Source organism: Balaenoptera acutorostrata, chromosome 2 (genome assembly GCF_949987535.1).
Source record: "Balaenoptera acutorostrata chromosome 2, mBalAcu1.1, whole genome shotgun sequence".
NCBI lineage: Eukaryota > Metazoa > Chordata > Mammalia > Artiodactyla > Balaenopteridae > Balaenoptera > Balaenoptera acutorostrata.
Window position 1 is genome coordinate 81,035,491 of NC_080065.1, and position 19,894 is coordinate 81,055,384.

General features: G+C 42.0%; 1 non-coding gene across 1 annotated transcript; it reads right to left on the reverse strand.

Annotated features, from left to right (window-relative positions):
- Positions 1 to 14,742: 14,742 nt before the first annotated feature.
- LOC114235917 (U6 spliceosomal RNA) lies at positions 14,743 to 14,849 on the reverse strand. The gene has a single exon (XR_003621987.2). It is a non-coding gene; the product is annotated as a U6 spliceosomal RNA (small nuclear RNA).
- Positions 14,850 to 19,894: the final 5,045 nt, after the last annotated feature.

Sequence of the window (19,894 nt, forward strand, 5' to 3'; positions counted from 1 at the left end):
AGCTTTAAATGACACAATAGACCAGATAGATTTAATTGATATTTATAGGACATTCCATCTGAAAACAGTAGATTACACTTTCTTCTCAAGTGCACATGGAATATTCTCCAGGATAGATCACATCTTGGGTCACAAATCAAGCCTTGGTAAGTTTAAGAAAATTGAAATCATATCAAGCATCTTTTCCAACCACAACGTTATGAGATTAGAAATCAATTATAGGGAAAAAAAACCCATAAAAACACAAACACATGGAGGCTGAACAATAAGTTACTAAATAACCAAGAGATCACTGAAGGAATCAAAGAGGAAATCAAAAAATACCTAGAGACAAATGACAACGAAAACACGTTGATCAAAAACCTTTGGGATGCAGCAAAAGAAGTTCTAAGAGGGAAGTTTATAGCAATACAAGCCTACCTCAAGAAACAAGAAAAATCTCAAATAAACAATCTAACCTTACACCTACAGGAACTAGAGAAAGAAGAACAAACAAAACCCAGAGTTAGTAGAAGGAAAGAAATCATAAAGATCAGAGCAGAAATAAATGAAATAGGAACAATGAAAACAGTAGCAAAGATCAATAAAACTAAAAGCTGGTTCTTTGAGAAGATAAACAAAATTGATAAACCTTTAGCCAGATTCATCAAGAAAAAGAGGGAGAGGACTCAAATCATTAAAATTAGAAATGAAAAACGAGAAGTTACAGCAGACACTGCAGAAATACAAAGCATCATAAAAGACTATTACAAGCAACTATATGCCAGTAAAATGGACAACCTGGAAGAAATGGACAAATTCTTAGAAAGGTATAACCTTCCAAGACTGAACCAGGAAGAAATAGAAAATATGAACAGACCAATCACAAGTAATGAAATTGAAACTGTGAATAAAAATCTCTCAACAAACAAAAGTCCAGGACCAGATGGCTTCACAGGTGAATTCTATCAAACATTTAGAGAAGAGCTAACACCTATCCTTCTCAAACTCTTCCAAAAAATTGCAGAGGAAGGAACACTCCCAAACTCATTCTACGAGGCCACCATCATCCTGATACCAAAACCAGACAGATACTACAAAAAAAGAAAATTACAGACCAATATCACTGATGAATATAGATGCAAAAATCCTCAACAAAATACTAGCAAACAGAATCCAACAGCACATTAAAAGGATCATACACCATGATCAAGTGGGATTGATCAAGTGGGAATGATGCAAGGATTCTTCAATATATGCAAATCAAACAATGTGATATACCATATTAACAAATTGAAGAAGAAAAACCATAGGATCGTCTCAATAGATGCAGAAAAAGCTTTCAACAAAATTCAACACCCATGTATGATAAAAACTCTACAGAAAGTGGGCATAGAGGGAACCTACCTCAACATAATAAAGGCCATATATGAGAAACCCACAGCCAACATCGTTCTCAATGGTGAAAAACTGAAAGCATTTCCTCTAAGATCAGGAACAAGACAAGGATGTCCACTCTTGCCACTATTATTCAACATAGTTTTGTAAGTCCTAGCCACAGCAATCAGAGAAGAAAAAGAAATAAAAGGAATAGAAAAAAAAGTTGGAAAAGAAGAAGTAAAACTGTTACTCTTTGCAGATGACATGACACTATACATAGAAAATCCTAAAGATGCCACCAGAAAACTACTAGAGGTAATCAATGAATTTGGTAAAGTTGCAGTTTACAAAATTAATGCATAGAAATCTCTTGCATTCCTATACACTAAGGATGAAAAATCTGAAAGAGAAATTAAGGAAACAATCCCATTCACCATTGCAACAAAAAGAATAAAATACCTAGGAATAAACCTACCTAAGGAGGTAAAAGATCTGTACTCAGAAAACTATAAGACACTGATGAAAGAAATCAAAGATGACACAAACAGATGGAGAGATATACCATGTTCTTGGATTGGAAGAATCAATATTATGAAAATGGCTATGCTACCCAAAGCAATCTACAGATTCAATGCAATCCCTATCAATTACCAATGGCATTTTGCACAGAACTAGAACAGAAAATCTTAAAATTTGTATGGAGACACAAAAGACCCTGACTAGTGAAAGCAATGTTGAGAAAAAGAAACAACAAACAGAGGAGGAATCAGACTCCCTGACTTCAGACTATACTACAAAGCTACAGTAATCAAGACAATATGGTACTGGCACAAAAACAGAAATATAGATCAATGGAACAGGATAGAAAGCCCAGAGATAAACCCATGCACCTATGGTCAACTAATCTATGACAAAGGAGGCAAGGATATACAATGGAGAAAAGACAGCCTCTTCAGTAAGTGGTGTTGGGAAAACTGTACAGCTACATGTAAAAGAATGAAATTAGAACACTCCCTAACACCATACACGAAAATAAACTCAAAATGGATTAGAGACCTAAATGTAAGACCGGACACTATAAAACTCTCAGGGGAGAATATACACAGAACACTCTTTGACATAAATCACAGCAAGATCTTTTTTGACCCACCTCCTAGAGTAGTGGAAATAAAAACAAAAATAAACAAGTGGGACCTGGTGAAACTTAAAAGTTTTTGCACAGCAAAGGGAACTATAAACAAGATGAAAGAACAACCCTCAGAATGGGAGAAAAATATTTGCAAATGAATACAAGGAAACAAAATGAAAGGAAATATGCGTTCCATATTTTTTAGCTTATTTTATAACCCACTTTTCCTTCATATTTTGCTTCAGAGAAACCAAACCAAATAAAATATAATGATAATATCAAGGTCCTTAAAAAAAAAAAACCCAAAGATTTATTGAGAGGAGAATATAATAGAGTAGCGGGTTGATAATTCCTATGTGGAGTTTTCTCTGGTGCAGGTAAATTCCCCTGCCCCTAAACAGGAAAAATGCTCAGGGCTTTGTGTTCTGAGTTCCCAGATTCCCTTGTCTGGGATGGGGAAGGGGCCAGTGTCAGCTCTTCTGTGTTTTAGAATGCAAAAATTAGTTTTGAAATGTAAGGAGGAGCTGGAGGGAGTGAGGGTATGGGACTGAGCTTTGAGGGGAGGAAGGGGATGGCCTGGCTCCAATGGTAGAAAGAGGGTGGTGGGTCTTGAGTAGCGGGCACCTGTGTGCCTCTCGCCATCCAGCACCCCAAGCTGTGATACACCCGGGCTGAATCAAGCGAATGAGGCTATGGACACCTGGCAGTGAGCACTGAGTCTCAGGACTTGGGGGCCTGGCCTGGAGGGGGTGGAGGCCACCAGAGGAGCCTGCAGGTGGAGCCAGGGGCTGGACATTGGGCAGCTTGCTGGCGGCCATAATGCACCCAAGGCCCCTGTCCAGTGTTCCTGGATCCTGGAAACTTTAGAACCCTAGAGTTCTTTGCCGATCCCAAAGGCGGGGCAGGGGCAGCGTGGCTAGGGCTGAGCTAGATTTCGTTTTCTTTAGAGAAATTAAGAAATATGGCAATTTTTATGCTCTAGGGTAGTGGAATGATTCCCACCACACACAGATTTGTTGGTAGATCATTGAGGAAGGGAGTTTCATCCAGTGCTTTAAAGAAGCTGGTAGAATTGAAGTTTGGTGTGTGGAGAAAGAAGAACAATGCATGAGCAGGTCCAGCAGAGCCAGAGGTGTGATGGGGGAGGCCTGCAGAGGAGCTCCTGGCAGCAGGTGTTAAAAAGGGACGTGGGGACCAGAAATCCCTTCAGTTTTCTGTGGGTGTGGCTACAAAGCCCTCCCCTGACTCCTCCAGGACACCTACAGTGAAGTTGAAACTTGTTCCCGATGCTTTTGGGTGGCTGGCTTCTCCTCCCCCTCCTTCCTCTTAGAAATGTTTTAAAGTAACTCTGGGTCATTGTTACAAAAAATTATATAAAGAGACACTTCCTCTTATTCCTGGCCTCAAATTCCTCTCTCCAAACGCAACCACAGTTCCCTGTTTCTTGTTTCTGGAGATGGTTGTTTATGTATTTTTTCTTAAGCAATAACATACTGGCTCACTGTTCTGCCTTTGTTTTGGTCACATGACAGTTTATCTAGAGTATCTGGAGCTCCAAAGCATCTTTATAATGCTACTTAGTATCCCATTTTATGAATGGACTCTAATACATTTAACCAGTTTCCTGTGGTTGGAGTTTGGGGTTGGTTCAGTCTAGTAGGACGGCTACAATGACTCTTCTTGTCCTGTGAGTGTATTCTTTCAGAGAACTCAGGGCACTCAGAGGGGAATCCAGAGTCCACGGTGTTGCAGAGACAGCCAAAGGGGACTCAGAAACCTGAAGTCAGAGGACCAAGAGAGATTAAATGCCAGGGAATGGGGCTTCCTTGGTGGCGCAGTGGTTAAGAATCCACCTGCCAATGCAGGAGACACGGGTTCGAGCCCTGGTCCGGGAAGATCCCACATGCCGCGGAGCAACTAAGCCCGTGCGCCACAACTACCGAGCCTGCGCTCTAGAGCCTGCGAGCCACAACTACTGAAGCCCGCGCGCCTAGAGCCCGTGCTCCGCAACAAGAGAAGTCACTGCAATGAGAAGCCCGCGCACCGCAACGAAAAGTAGCCCCCGCTCGCCGCAACTAGAGAAAGCCCATGTGCAGCAACGAAGACCCAACGTGGCCAAAAATAATAAATAAATAAAATAAATTAAAAAAAGAATGCCAGGGAATGTTAATATTGGGAAACTTTGGGGCTTTTCTAGCCTGAGAATTAGAGATTTGAGGGATCTTAAAGAGATCTCAAGGACTGTTCATTCATTTTCTCCCTCCTCTGAATCCCAGGAGTCCCTTGACTAACCTACCCTAATGTGCCTGCAGTAGGGTCTTTTTTTTTTTTTTTAATTTATTTATTTTTGGCTGTGTTGGGTCTTCGTTGCTGCGCACAGGCTTTCTCTAGTTGCATTGAGTGGGGGCTGCTCTTCATTGTGGTGCACGGGCCTCTCATTGCAGTGGCTTCTCTTGAGCATGGGCTCTAGGCGCGCGGGCTTCAGTAGTTGTGGCACGCAGGCTCAGTAGTTGTGGCTCACGGGCTCTAGAGCGCAGGCTCAGTAGTTGTGGCACACGGGCTTAGTTGCTCTGCGGCATGTGGGATCTTCCCAGGCCAGGGCTCGAACCCATGTCCCCTGCATTGGCAGGCGGATTCTTAACCACTGTGCCACCAGGGAAGTCCTGCAGTAGGGTCTTGAGAAGGAAGACTCACCTTTACAGTCCCTGCATCACTTACAGGCCCCCCAGAAAAATCTGATTGAATTGAATCTTATTTTCTTGTGAACAGAAGTATAGCATCTGCTTCACTGTTGTTTTCTTCCTCTGAATCTTCTAATGGAGAACTGCAGTCCTTGCAAAGACCTTCCATTTATTTCTGGGGAGCAGCAGAGGGTGTTTCACATGCACTTAGTAATAAGCCCTTTCAGTGGCTGCTTGACGTCCCTGATACTTTTTACCTTCCTCCTGACTCTGGCTCCATCTCTTTTGGGCCCTGCTGCTGTTTTGCTGGGCTGAGCAGAAAGTTCCATACTTTCGACATCACCCTGACAGCTCTGCGCTGTGAGCCTTGCTTGCACAGATCCTGTAAATCCCTGACATGCCACCATTCTCCTAACATAGGCAAACGTAGGCATGTTCAAGTTTGGGTATGGTTCCATCTTCCAGGACTGGCTCAATGTTCAAGGATTAGGAAACCCAGTACCTAACTCTCTCATGACCTAAAAAGCAAATGGAAATTCACTTGGGAGGAATAAGTGGGTGGTTGTGTAGACAGATGCTGAGTCTCCTAGTAGTTGAACATTGAGACAAGCAGTAGGGCGATGCCACCTTAATGGGCTTAATGGATGATGCAACTTAATGGATCTTAGGCCCTCGTTCTGACACAGTAACACACCTGGCTATTGTTACTCATCTTTGATAATTGCACCCCTTGTGCAAGAAGAAATTGGTTAGGAAGAAAGATTTACATAAAAGAAAGGTGAAAGAGAATTATGCAATCTACATTTTTGTTTTCTTCTCACCTAGTGGAGTTCTGTGGCAAACTAGCAGAGACAGCAGGACCTGCTTCAATTATGTTCTGCCAGAATTTGCCAGTGTGCTGTAAGGACCAGCAGTGGTTCTGATTGGTTGGAGCCCATGCCATCTGAGATGTTAAATATTTTAAATATGCCTGGGCATATTCTGAAAATCATATTCAATATTACACAATAATTTTATATATCGAAAGTTTTAAAAGGGGATTTCTTTTGCAATTCAAACTATAGGAAATGATGTTTGGCAAATTCTTTGGTTGGTGACATGGGAAAATGCAAAAGATAGAATGGGAGGGAAGAGACCACTGGGGACCAAACCAGAATTTGGGGTAGCGGTAGTAAGAATTTTTCACCTCTCTGACGGGCACATGGATGAAATAAATTTGAGAAACACTCAACTACTAAAAATATAGGTGATAGAGGTGATTCTGGCTAGGTACCAGTTGGGGTAATGCATGAAGAAAACCCCTATTATAGCCTCCCCTCTGTATGTTGGCTGGAGAGCATGCGTTGTCAGACATCAAGATTGAAATCACTCAGCCCTATGGTCATCGGAGGTGCCATTGGCCTTCCTGTGTCTCTGTGGGGTCCAGCGTATTCTTCCAGGACACCCTTGTTTGTTCTTGTCATTCTGTGCCTTTGGGCTTTGTGCTGGGAAAGGACTTCCTGAAGCAGAGGTCCACGGGGGGACAGTGTGTAGAAGTTGAGAGCAGGGCTTCAGGGTCAGGAAGACCTACTTTCCCTCGGCTGCCACTGACTGGCCATGTGAATTCAGGCAAGTGACTTTATCTCTCCAGCCCCAAGTTTCCTCTTTGGTAGACGGTGTTAGATTGGATGGTGTTGGAACCTCTCTCAGAGGAGAGACGAGGATTACATGGGATGCTATCCTGAAGTATTCCCCACGGTGCCTGGCCCAGAGTACGTGCTCTGCTGGTAAGTGGTAGCTGGTACTGCTGATACACAGGGGCGGGAGAGGGATACTGGGAGTTTGATTTCATGCTAGAAAGAGAAGGCAGAAATGTCAGGAAGGCTCAGGAAATCCCTAAGTTTAGGAACCTGAAAAGGGTGATGACCAGGAATAAAGACCATAAGAAAACTGTAAGACTTCTGAATCTTTGAAGTTTTCCCCTTCCTCAGTATACCTCTAGTTCTAATGAAGAAGAAAATCTTTTTCCTGGATTTCAAGAATGTCAAAGGTAGCTGGAAAGACAAGTCTGTCCTCTGTCCTAGGCCAAAGTTAGGAGTAGAGAAACTCTCAGGAAACAGTAGACAAAAAACCAAAAAAAGCTGGTATCCTGGGGCCCGCAGGAAGGCAGAAAAAGTAGCTGACAAGCAGACAAGACTCAAAATATGGCCCTGGGGGCTCGGCCAGCTGGAAGCCTGCGGTGCTTCCTGACACAGTGGCTCCTGGAAGCCAGTTTACCCAGGAACACTCCCTGCCTGTGCTGGGTCTAAGTTTGTGGCTTACTACAAATAAACATTTACTTAATGAACATGTAAGTGAATGGGCAAGCTAGCTTAGCCAATAGTTTCTGTTATTTAACTGCTCTCCAGCCCACCAAAGGCATCAGGTGTGCATTATCTGATCAATACAGAGAGCAGCAGAGCTGGGCCGTTGAAGAGACTACACAGCTGTGGTTTCTGCCAGGGCAACATCCCTTCTTCCAGCAAAGAATCTATCTTTTCCTTTTGGGGAATCACCCCTCCCCTATTCTTGATTTGGGTTCCATCCTTTAAGACTCAGTTGTAGCAGGATGTGACTTCTGGTAAGTTCTTAAATCCCAATGCCCAATGTGGTCACGTGACACGAGCTAACCAATCAGAACCAAGCCAGTGTGTTCAAGGAGGGGCACATGATACAATCCAAGACGATGAGATGCAACTCCTGATACCTGGCGCATTGGGACACAGGTGCTCTCTTCCTAGAGGGCTTTAAGTTTGTCTGCTTGCAACTCTTGGAGTTTTGCCTTCCCTCCAGGAGAGCCTAAGTGAGGATGGAGTCCATCAGAATAAAGTGGAGATAAGAGAGGGAGAGATAAATGCCTGATGACACCATTTGAGCACCTGCCTCTGATTGTGCGGATCTGCCCCTGCACTTTTCCATTGCCTGGGCTGGTAATTTCCCTTTTTTGCTTAAGTTGGTTTGAGGTGGGTTTCTTTCACTGAAATACAGCAGGAAACTGAGAGGGCACCTTCTGTTTTCACCAGTGGAGTACAGAAGCAACATCGTCCTTTTCCTTTAGACCTGGATTACAGACTTCTCTTAACTTCTTAAGAGTTAATCTCTTCATGCTGACCCTTGGTTTTCCCAACTCATGTCTTGACTCAAGCTCTTGAAGCTAGTCTAAAATTAATTCCACACTTTCTAAAATAAGGGGAAACAGAAGTTGGTGAGAGAATATTTTACAAGATAGTTTTTTGGGTTTTTTTTGTTTTTTTGTCAAACGTCTACCAGTGTGTCCTCTGCCAAGGCTGGTTCAGAGCCAGAGATTTAAGCCCTGGAGGAAGTGCTGCCTTCTTCACGGCATCTTTTTTTTCTTTAATTAATTAATTAATTTTTGGCTGCATCGGGTCTTCGTTGCTGTGCGCGGGCTTTCTCTAGTTGCAGTGAGCAGGGGCTACTCTTTGTTGCGGTGCGCGGGCTTCTCATTGCAGTGGCTTCTCCCATTGCGGAGCATGGGCTCTAGGCACGTGGGCTTCAGTAGTTGTGGCTTGTGGGCTCAGTAGTTGTGGCTCACGGACTCTAGAGCGCAGGCTCAGTAGTTGTGGTGCACAGGCTTAGTTGCTCCATGGCATGTGGGATCTTCCCGACCCGTGATCCCTGCATTGGTAGACGGACTCCCAACCACTGCGTCACCAGGGAAGTCCCTCACTGCATCCTGACAAAGAGTAACTAATAGCTTTAAGACAGTAAGTAAAAAGATGGGAAAGAAAAAAAAAAAAACATCTGAACAATGGAAATGATGATTCAATTACTTTTCAGGTTCTAAGGGTGTGGTTTGGGGTTTAGTAGGTATTAAATGTGTTTTGCATCTGAGGCTCCTTGTCTGTCTCTGGTAAGAGAAAATGTCTCTTAATTGAACCTGACAGGCAAATCAAACTGCCTTTAGTTTTACATGGTTTGACAAGCGTGCTTTTCTAAGCTGTGGGTCAGATGAGATGTGGTTCTTTCTTGTCTACGTGGACACCCTGTTCTCCCCTCTTCGGCATGTCCAAAATGTTCCCCACTGTGTGTGACTCTGGGATGGCCCCCAGTGTGCTTTAGTGCTCTCAGCTGTAAAACAAGCACTTTGGACTGGATCAGTGATTCCAACTTAAAGAAAAGAAAAAAGCAGTGGGGGGCTTGGTTTGACATAGCTTGTACAGAAGCCCACCAAACTGGAGCTGCTTGGGCTGCGGTGGGAGTGCTGGGCTGGGACCCCGCCTTGTTTGGCCTCCAGGGTGGCTCCTGAGGTGCCTCCCCAAGCCTCTAGGACTCTGAGGGGCCTTGTGAAATGCCCACATGTTCACCAAGGTCCTGTCCCCCTCCAAACATTGCAGCTCTCTCATTCGAAGTGCCACCTCTGTCATGAAACCTTTCTAGTACCCTGGCCCACGCAGATTTCTTCTTTTTCTGCGGCACTGTCGCGTTTGTGAGTACATCACACACTCTGGCCTATGTTTTTAAACTGACCTAGGTGTGGAGATTTGTCTTCCTTTGAAGCTGGCATGTCCATGTCTTTCTTTTGGGAAGTGACTCAAAACTCACTTGGGAAGCCGAATGTAACTGAAAGAACTCCAGGAAATGGGGACAAAAGCTTTGTTCACAGACTGTGGAAGTCTGGCCTCATCACACCAGGGCAGAGCATGGCCAGTGCAGACCTAAGACCCCCACATCGGTCCTCCTCCTCCCAGACCTTCTCACTCTAGTGCACACATTGGCCAGGCTGTGGTAGTTGGAAGGTCCTGGAAGATACCTGTGTGATCTGGGTCGTGGCCTCGCCTTTCAGCATCACTGGGCCAACCAGTGATGACGGCATCCCCAGGAGGAAAAAAGGCTGGGCCTATCACTAGTACCCCACCTGCCTTAGTCATTTCCTTACCACTGCTTTCCTGAATAGAGGGCTTTACAATTGTCATCCTCACTCTGGGGTTCTGTGTAAACTTTATTGGGCTTATAAACATTCTTCACGCAATGTGATTTCATTCAACACAGCATTGTCTAACGTGGGGCCTGACCTAGGACTGTGTAGGAAGGTTTTCTGAGGCTCATAGAGACATTGTGGTTGGAACGTCACCTAGTGGCGGCACAGAGTAGTGCTGGTCAGGAATGAATATGAGGAATATTTCCAAAGGGTGGAGAGTAAGATAAAGAGCATTCAGGGGTCTTTGGTCTCCACAATTTCATTGAAAATATGCTTTAAAGCAAAATTATCCTGAACATAATTTTTAGTCTTTTAAAAATGATTCCAAAGACAAGTCTGTGTCACCATAATGAATACTAGCTATTATTATAGAGTTCTCTAAATGTAGGAGATTGGGAAAAATCTGTAAGTTTTCCATCCCATTTAAGTTTCTATTTTTAAAAAATTGGTACATCCACATCCTCTGGGTTTCCCATGCATGTTTTCGCTGTAGGAAGATTCCCCTGAACCTGGAGATTTAAGACCCATGGAATGGGTACCACGCAGTATTACTTTAAAGGGTATGCATTTGCTCACCCAACCTCACCAATCCTCTCAGCCCCAAGAGTGTCCAGCTTTATGTCTCATCCAGCTGTGGGTCTAGATGTGGTCAATCCAGGTTGCATCTCAGCCCCTGAACGAATTTTGTAAGAATTTCTCTCTCTTTCACTGTCTTTGTTTTTGTTTTGTTTTTTGTAATTTATTTTTATAATGGGGTTTAGCTGATTTCCAATGCTGTGTTTATGCTGCTTTACACCCACTTGATTCACTTACAGAGAGATATCAATAAATACTTTTTAAGATTAAAAAAAAAATTGGTACATCCAGAAATAATATACCATGTAACCATTAAAGAGAAATAGGTTTATATATAGAACTGGCTAAGAGATATGAAAAGAAGGATGTAGGATGTAGAAAGTATCAAGAGAATGCTACAATTTATGTGAGAAACACATTAGAAAAAAATATATAAATTTGGTCTGAACAAAACTTTTGTTAGTAAAGTGAGAGACTGAATTATTCAGCTCCAAAGAACAAGGGACATTTGCTGCTTCCAGCCACGAGGTGTTCTCAGGTGACTTGGAACCTAACTAGTGTCTGAGGATCAATCCTTGTGATGTGTAGTGGTCCTAGAGGGGCACCCCACTAAAACCATTAAGTAAATACTGCTCTTCCAGGGACACACAATATAAGGACTGATCATTTAGTGCTGTAAGCGCCCATGGCGTTTTTAAACTGTCACAGGGAGAAACTGAGACATTAGAAGAGTCTAATTGGCCCAAGGGTAACTTCCTGGGGAGCTAGACTCAGAAGCAGCTCACATCCACTCCACCACACTGTCCTCAGAAAGCTGTTCAGATCAAATCTCATATCCGAATTAGACTACTGAATTGATAATGGGAAATTGTGCCTCAAAGGCCAAACAGCTCCTGAACAGACAGCCAACTCTGGGGATACCATCTGGTTTTATGTATGCTTTCAAGTACTTAATTGAGAATTGAAAGAAATCCTGCCCTGAAATGGCCAAGATGGGGTTCTTTTGGCTCTCCAAAACTGAATTTTGTGCACACAGAGAAAGCCAGCAGAAAGCAATTTCTTATCATGTCAGTCAGTCTCCTGGATTCCCTGCCTGCAGAGTCTGCTGGAAGCAAGAGTGGTAAGAATTTTTCTCTTTTCTAAAATTAGATTAGCCAGAGAAAATATTTGCAGGGCTAGCTCCAATTTGAATTGGAGTCTTCTAAATTGTTAAAATTTTAGAGAGCGCTCATCTTAAAATACTTTACCTATTTTAATTGGTATGCAGAAGCCCCCAAAGGCTTCAAAATTCCAAAATAGCCTCATTGAAAGATTTGTTGTAGAAGGCTAATGAAAGATTAATGATATAAAAGGTACCTAAAACAAACAAAATTTAAGGATGACATAACTACTGCTTCCCTCTATCCTCCTTTATTTGAGTACTCATCCCAGTAATCCTCTGTCTGGATTGCCTTTCCACTCCGAAGAGACTATTAAATGGTTACTTTAGAAATGGGACCACCTGAGGCTGTAGGTGAGAGGCTGTAGGTGAAACTATTCAGATCAAAGGCCCAACTGAGGGCCATAATTAAAGAATTTCTTAAACCCTGGGAGGATCCTCAAAAGTTTTTGTAAATGGATTACCAAGATAAGGGGCCACCAGTCTGACTAAACTCCTAAATTTAGCTGATATTCAGAGCCTGATGATAGAAAAAAAAAAAAATTTTTTTTTTTGACCTTCTCCTCTGAGCTAAAATGAGGGAAAGAAAAACATTCCAGCATAGGTGAATTGGTATATCATTCCTTTGATAACATTAAGGGGGTCACCCAATTCTTTGAGGAATTAAAAACAGCTGTCCTTGTTTTACAAATCTAGTCTTTACAGGACTAGAAATGTGAATCCAAAAACAATCCACAGCCTACCAATCCTTTTACCACTCCCCAAACCTCCCCTATTTATTTTAAAAGGTCTTTAAGTATTGAGAAAGATCAATAGAGTCATCATCATTTAAGTGTAATACTTGTACCTAGGTTTACTAGAAATCAAATAAGATCTTATTATTCCTGTTATTAAAATTTGTCAGCAAGAAGTATAACTTGATAAGATGAAACTCTTAAGTAAATTAAATGTAAATGAGATAAGAGTTTTTAGGTGAACTCTTTAGGAATAATTATGTTTTAGGACTGTCTACTTAAAATACTTTCTCTAGATTTTTGGTAACTTGAAACTGCTAAATGAAGTTAAATGATGGGAATTCATTGAATATTCAGATCATTTCCAAATAAGATACTGGAAAATTAATTGCTAAACAAGTCTAAGTTTACCTACTTTTGTCTTATTAGAGAAAAACTAAGATGTTTGGGTTCATTGGACATGTCTTATACCCCACTGAGGAAAGATATTAGGTTATAGAAATGTTATAAGTTTGCCAACCAGAATGTGCTGGTAAGACAAACAGTTCATAATTGCTTACTTAGTTTTCACTAGAAACTAAGGTTTTTTAAAGAATTCTAATTAAAATATGCAATTAAAACTACTAAAAATTAGTAAGTAAAATATCTTTGTATCCAAGGAAAAAGAAGGTGTAAGGAAAGGAAATGTTTTTTTGTTAAGGGAAAAGAAAGTAATTTTGTCCTAAAGCTGGTTATTTCTAAATGGGGGAGAAAATAAGGGACAAATTAATATGGATATAGAAAGTTGTAGAAGGTTTGTGAGAAATAAAAGAATCTTTAGAAAGGAATACTATGTGTAGTCAGGGCTAAGGTTAGAATAAATTTAATTAAGTAAATTTTAATGTTAAAGTGGTACAAAACCTGACTTTGGTTTTCTCTCTGTTAAGAGGACAAAGTTTTCTTTTTTTTTTTTTTTTTTTAAAGATTTTTTGATGTGGACCATTTTTTTTTTTTTTTTTTAATGAGGATCTTGAATCAGATGCGTATGTTTGATTGATTGATTGATTGATTGATTGATTTTGGCTGTGTTGGGTCTTCGTTTCTGTGCGAGGGCTTTCTCCAGTTGTGGCAAGTGGGGGCCACTCTTCATCGCGATGCGCGGGCCTCTCTCGTTGCGGAGCACAGGCTCCAGACGCGCAGGCTCAGCAGTTGTGGCTCACGGGCCCAGCCGCTCTGCGGCATGTGGGATCTTCCCAGGCCAGGGCTCGAACCCGTGTCCCCTGCATTAGCAGGCAGATTCTCAACCACTGCGCCACCAGGGAAGCCCTAGGACAAAGTTTTCTTAAAATATCGATCAACTTTTTTTTGGGGGGGAGGATTTTATTTATTAAAATTTTTATTGGAGTATAGTTGATTTACAATGTTGTGTTAGTTTCTGCTATACAGCAAAGTGAATCTGTTGTACATATACATATATCCACTCTTTTTTAGATTCTTTTCCCATATAGGGCATTACAGAGTATTGAGAAGAGTTCCCTGGGCTATACAGTAGGTCCTTATTAGTTATCTGTTTTATATATAGTAGTGTGTATATGTTAAACCCAATCTCCCAATTTATCCCTCCCCCCGTCCCCCCTGGTAACCATAAGTTCTTTAACTGGTAATCTGTTATAATTTTCTTTTGAAATCTTTTATTGTCACTTTGATTAAGTGAATAAGTACTATTCTACAGTGACCCATGATACTATTTGACCAGGTATTTTGAAACCTTTTGGATATTTTGACAAAATTTCCAAATATCAAATTCTAATTGAAGTTCTTTTGACCTCTAGCTAACTTTGGGATGCTTCAGAGAGGACCCCTGAAGCATCTCAGAGAGAGGAATAATAAACTAATTAGGCTTATTTGCTATGTTAAGTTACATAGAAAGCATTGTCCAATGAGTGGTGATAAACCTTCTTAGGTTATATTGTATGGGTAAATATTGTTAAAAAGATTCTAGAAATTATATGGAATTTCTAAAAATCTGATATGTCTTGGTAAAATGTTATAAGTTATGATTCTAGTTATCTTTTTTTTAACATCTTTACTGGAGTATAATTGCTTTACAATGTTGTGTTAGTTTCTGCTGTATAACAAAGTGAATAAGCTATACATATACATATATCAAAAATATGGAATGCTTCATGAATTTGCGTGTCATCCTTGCACAAGGACCATGCTAGTCTTCTCTGTATCATTCCAATTTTAGTATATGTGCTGCTGAAGCGAGCACTCTAGTTATTATCTTAAATGTTGTATTCACAGCATTAATCAAGTTTCTTTGTTAATTGCATTGTAATCAGATCTTTAACTGTGCCTTTTAAAGTGTTTTGTCATTTATGGACCATTATTGTTTTTTTTGTTTTTTTTTAATAAATTTATTTATTTATTTTTTTTTTTTTATTTTTGGTTGTGTTGGGTCTTCGTTTCTGTGCGAGGGCTTTCTCTAGTTGCGGCGAGCGGGGGCCACTCTTCATCGCGGTGCGCGGGCCTCTCACTATCGCGGCCTCTCTTGTTGCGGAGCACAGGCTCCAGACGCGCAGGCTCAGTAGTTGTGGCTCACGGGCCCAGTTGCTCCATGGCATGTGGGATCTTCCCAGACCAGGGCTCGAACCCATGTCCCCTGCATTGGCAGGCGGGTTCTCAACCACTGCACCACCAGGGAAGCCCCATTATTGTTTTATTCTGATGCTTTTGCAAAAAAATGCTTCATCTTCAAGAAGAGTCAGAGAAATGACTTTTTGACAAGTACAGGTTTCTGATAACTTTCAGATCATACTGCTGAACTGGGTAAGAAATTAAAGAATTCTAATGGAAAACCTGATAGCTTCATAAAACTGTTAACAGAAGATTAAGATCAAGGATTAGTCACATAGGACTGAGTGAACTGATGAATATGGTATAATTTTTGGGTTTTGTCTGAAATATTACTGGTTTTAATCTGTGTTTTCCAGATATAAAGAAACCTTTCTCCTCAAGCTAATTATGACTTACAGCAATTTGGTAAATTATACCTTTGTAAGTAGAATTGAAACATCTATCTTTTCTCTCTACCTGATTCCTCCAGAAATTGGAAACTCTTATGTTCCCAGCAGGCTTGTTATCAGGTGAATAAGAAAGGCTGCCTCCTGGCAGGTGCAGGAATCTCGATATTTTGGGGAACTCAAGAGAGGAATCCAGCCAAATCTACAGATATCGCAAGCGGAATCTGATGGCAAGCCAGATTGGTGTGGTTTTCCTGGACTTGAGGGGCCTTTTAAAAGTTCAGTTTGAGATTTCTTATAAAAGGTTCCAGCAGAGCCAACTTAAAAGAGCCTGTATGGTCAATTACATTTATGTAAATGACCAGGCCAAGTTTATTGAAACCAGACTTATTTTGCAAATAAATCAGTCTTAATTTGGCTATATTTGGTAGAAATTAGGGTAATTTTAGAGGGGGAAAATTATATTTCAGTGGACATTAAGTAGTAGTGTTATTGTTTTTGAGGGTTTTTTGCTGTGTGTGTTTATTGCCTAAGACTCACTGCTCAGATGGCTCCTTGTTGCTCTGTTACATTATTATAAAGTTTGTTCCTGAAGCTTAGCACAGTAATTTATCTTTGGATGAAGATCAGATGCCCCATGACCTGCAACCAGGAGATTATGCATTGTCACAGCTTTTTCAGTGTGCCACTCTTCCTCCCTAACTGCAGGATACAGTTCACTTTTGAAGGGGTTAAGGTGACAGCGTTCTAAGGGTCTGAAGATGCAAGGAAAGGGCTAGATGGCAAACAGGTACACTTAATTTCCAATTATAAAATATTCCTGGTGTGAAATTTTAAAGTGATGGAGTTGGTAAGGTGAGGCTATGGTGAGGAATGTGAAGGAACATTTTCTGGTACAGCAGCACTTGCCTAGGAGAGATAACAACGGAAGATGTGTTTCTCACAGCTGGCTCTGACCAGCTGAAGCTGATAAAGGACCATGAACTTGGAGAGACCCTGGCACACCAGGCTCTCAATGGTCCTAACTGAAGACTCTTCCTAAACAGTGAGCAGTGAGGTTTGTTTTAGCCAACTGTTTATTTTTATTTTTTTTATTGAAGTATAGTTGACTTACAGTATTGTGTTAATTACTGCTGTATGGCAAAGTGATTCAGTTATACATATATATATATATATACACATCCTTTTTTATATATATTCTTTTATATTATGGTTTATCATAGGATATTGAATATAGTTCTCTGTGCTATACAGTAGGACCTTGTTGTTTATCCATTCTATGTATAATAGTTTGCATCTGCTAACCCCAAACTCCCAATCCATTCCTCCCCAAGCCACCCCCGCTGCCTTGGCAACCACAAGTTTGTTCTCTATGTCCATGATTCTGTTTCTGTTTCATACATAGGTTCATTCGTGTCATATTTTATATAGATTCCACATATAAGTGCCATCATATGGTATTTGTCTTTCTCTGTCTGACTTACTTCACTTAGTATGATAATCTCTAGTTGCATCCATGTTGCTGCAAATGGCATTATTTCATTCTTTTTTATGGCTGAGTAATATTCCATTGTATATATGTGCCACATCTTTATCCATTCATCTGTCAATGGACATTTAGGTTGTTTCCATGTCTTTAGCCAACTGTGTTTAGACCTGTGGATTCATTCTGTCGTCTCCAGAGAGATCCAGAGTACTGGATCTCAATCCTTAGTTAGCAATAACCACATGAAACCTGCTTCTGGCTAGAACTTTAAAAACTCTTTTTCCCTCTCAGTGAACTTCTGCTTCTTCACTAGCTTGTGTTCCTTCGTCTGGCAAGTCAGTAGACTTAGCTTTTTCTTTTTATCTATTTATCTATCCGTTCCTTCATCCATTGTCCATCCATCTCTTCACTTATTATTTATTAGCTCTGGTGGTCTTTGTTTTATTTGTTGACAGGCATAAATAAATTAGAATATGTAAAGCACTGATAAGTGATAGCTATTATCTTATTCACTCACTGGTATCTTGTGTATATATTATAAGAACAACATGTCACTGAAATATTTTAATTCTGTCTCTACTGGAAGCATACATGAATGAGTCATTGACTTCAGCTGATAGAACGTTTCTAACCCAAGTTTGTAAGTGACCGTGTGGTGTTCAGGAATGCCTCATTTGGCATCTAGAAAGATGGCTGGGAAGATTTTAAGCCTCTTCAGTGGGAAAGAGGCTGACATATTCAGGTCTAAGTTCAGGGTCAGACACTGACGTTCGAAAGACTCTTCATTGTGATTCTAACATATGGACTTTTGAAAATTATAACTGAACTCTTTAAGAAACCAGGGTTAAAAGGTAGTTTGTTGGTATATGAGCATCTGTAAGGCCTGTTTCCAAAGCTCAGCATGTGCCCACATGTGCCCACTCGCACACAGCCTTGGCCTTGCCCTGTAAACTCCTAGCACAGCACACAAGGGTGGGCCCTTGTTACAAGGGAAATGGCTCTGTTTCTCAGAGCAAAGAGATATTGAGGACACTTCCCAGTAAGTGGTACAGAATAAGGCCCTATTGTTTCCTAGGCCTGCTGTTCTGTGTAACCGGAAGCTCCGGGTCCTGTCCCTGCCCACCTGGCCAGTTACTGCTGCAGTGGCAGCAGCGAGTCCAGGCTCTCCTGGTGAAGGCCAGCCCAGAGCCGACACCACTCGCCTTTCCTACTTGCCTGGGCTGTTGTGGCACATGTTTGAACTGGCCAATGAGGAAAAAGGTCATGGGCAATTTTGAATCAGCTGCCAAGTGCTGCAGAAACTTTAAGCACAGAAATGGACAGGGACCCTGAGGTCAAGACTCTAGATGCCACTGCCCTGCAGTCAGAGCACCTGCTTCTGCAGGTCAGGCGAAAGACCACTGGGGACTGCATGACAAAGATGGTAGTAGGGTCACTCAGATAGAGCCAGCAGTCCAGGCCATCACAAGCTGGGAACCGGCTCTGCTTCACGTGTGAGTTACTCCCCTTCTCGTTGTCCTTTTAGTTGAAGTGAATTATTCACTTGGAATCTCTACTTTTGCCAATTGTCCAACTGGCATGGCTGCAGCTCCTTTCCCCAAACCAACACTGAAGAACCTGTAGAAGCAGGAAGGAAACATGGATTCTAAACATTAACAACAAACCACCCTCCCGCATTGTGCTTCTCCCTCAGGTTAATGGCTTGAGCTCTCATATGACTGTCAAGAGAATGTCCTTTCCTCCCCTCGAAGTTCTCCGTCTTGCGATGAGTCCAAGGAACCCCAAAGGCCACTTGGTCCAGTTGATTTCCACTGAGCCCCATCAGTGCTGATCTGGGGCCTTGTGGGTCGTGCCAGGAGTTGAACCCAGGCCCTGCTCTGTGCTGCGGTGATTGAGGTTCAGGGGTGCAAACTGTCCTGCATGAGGCCCATGACCGGTCCAGCAGTGGTTGTTAGTGATGTGCGGGTGGGGGAGAAGGTCCTCCTCCCCAGCCTTTTACTGGTGTCCCAGCTTTTTGTCAACATCTCTTTGGCGTACACACACACATTCACACACACAGCCATTGCCCCCAAGGCATCCCCGTAGTTCAGGAAGACTAGTTCTAACCCCGACACACAGGCCCTCCCCGAGAAGGCCCTGTCCTGGGGCCTGGTCCAGTCCAGACTCCATTGTCCTTCATGGGCATTTCCCTGATGTTGCTGCTTGCCTGCTGGCCTCCTAGGCAGCTGCTCTGACCCACTGATGTGTTCAAATAACAATGAACCTCAAAAGGGAAGGGGTCAGGGGCTCGATTTGTACACCTTCCACATAACCAGATCTAGATGAATGCTGATGGCAGCCTTTGTGACCCCCTCCACCATGTCCTGTTTCACACTTCTTTACCAGGAGGAAGGCCTAGAGACATCTGCTCTGGAACAAAGGTCTGTTTCAAGGGCTCACTGGGACATTCAAATGACCATTCCTTTTGTTAATTTTTCTTCACCAAACAATCCATTGCATGCATTGTCATTTTATATGTGTCTGTGGTCATTTTCAGACTTACTTTGTAGGAACAGAACAATTTTTCCAAAGAAAATTTTAAGAGGATCACAGTATTAAAAACACCAAAGTAGTTCTGTTCTGGCTGAAGTGGGGTGGGGGTGGGGGACACGCTGAGGGCTTTGAGCTCTGCTCTCTTGCCCTCCTGCTTTCCCCCTGCAAACCCCCTGCACTCTGAGGACACCATCTGAACAGTATTCACATCAAGCTTAGGATCTAGAATGAGAAACCTGAGTGTGTGGCCATCAGTCAGGGCTCCTGGCTGTAAGC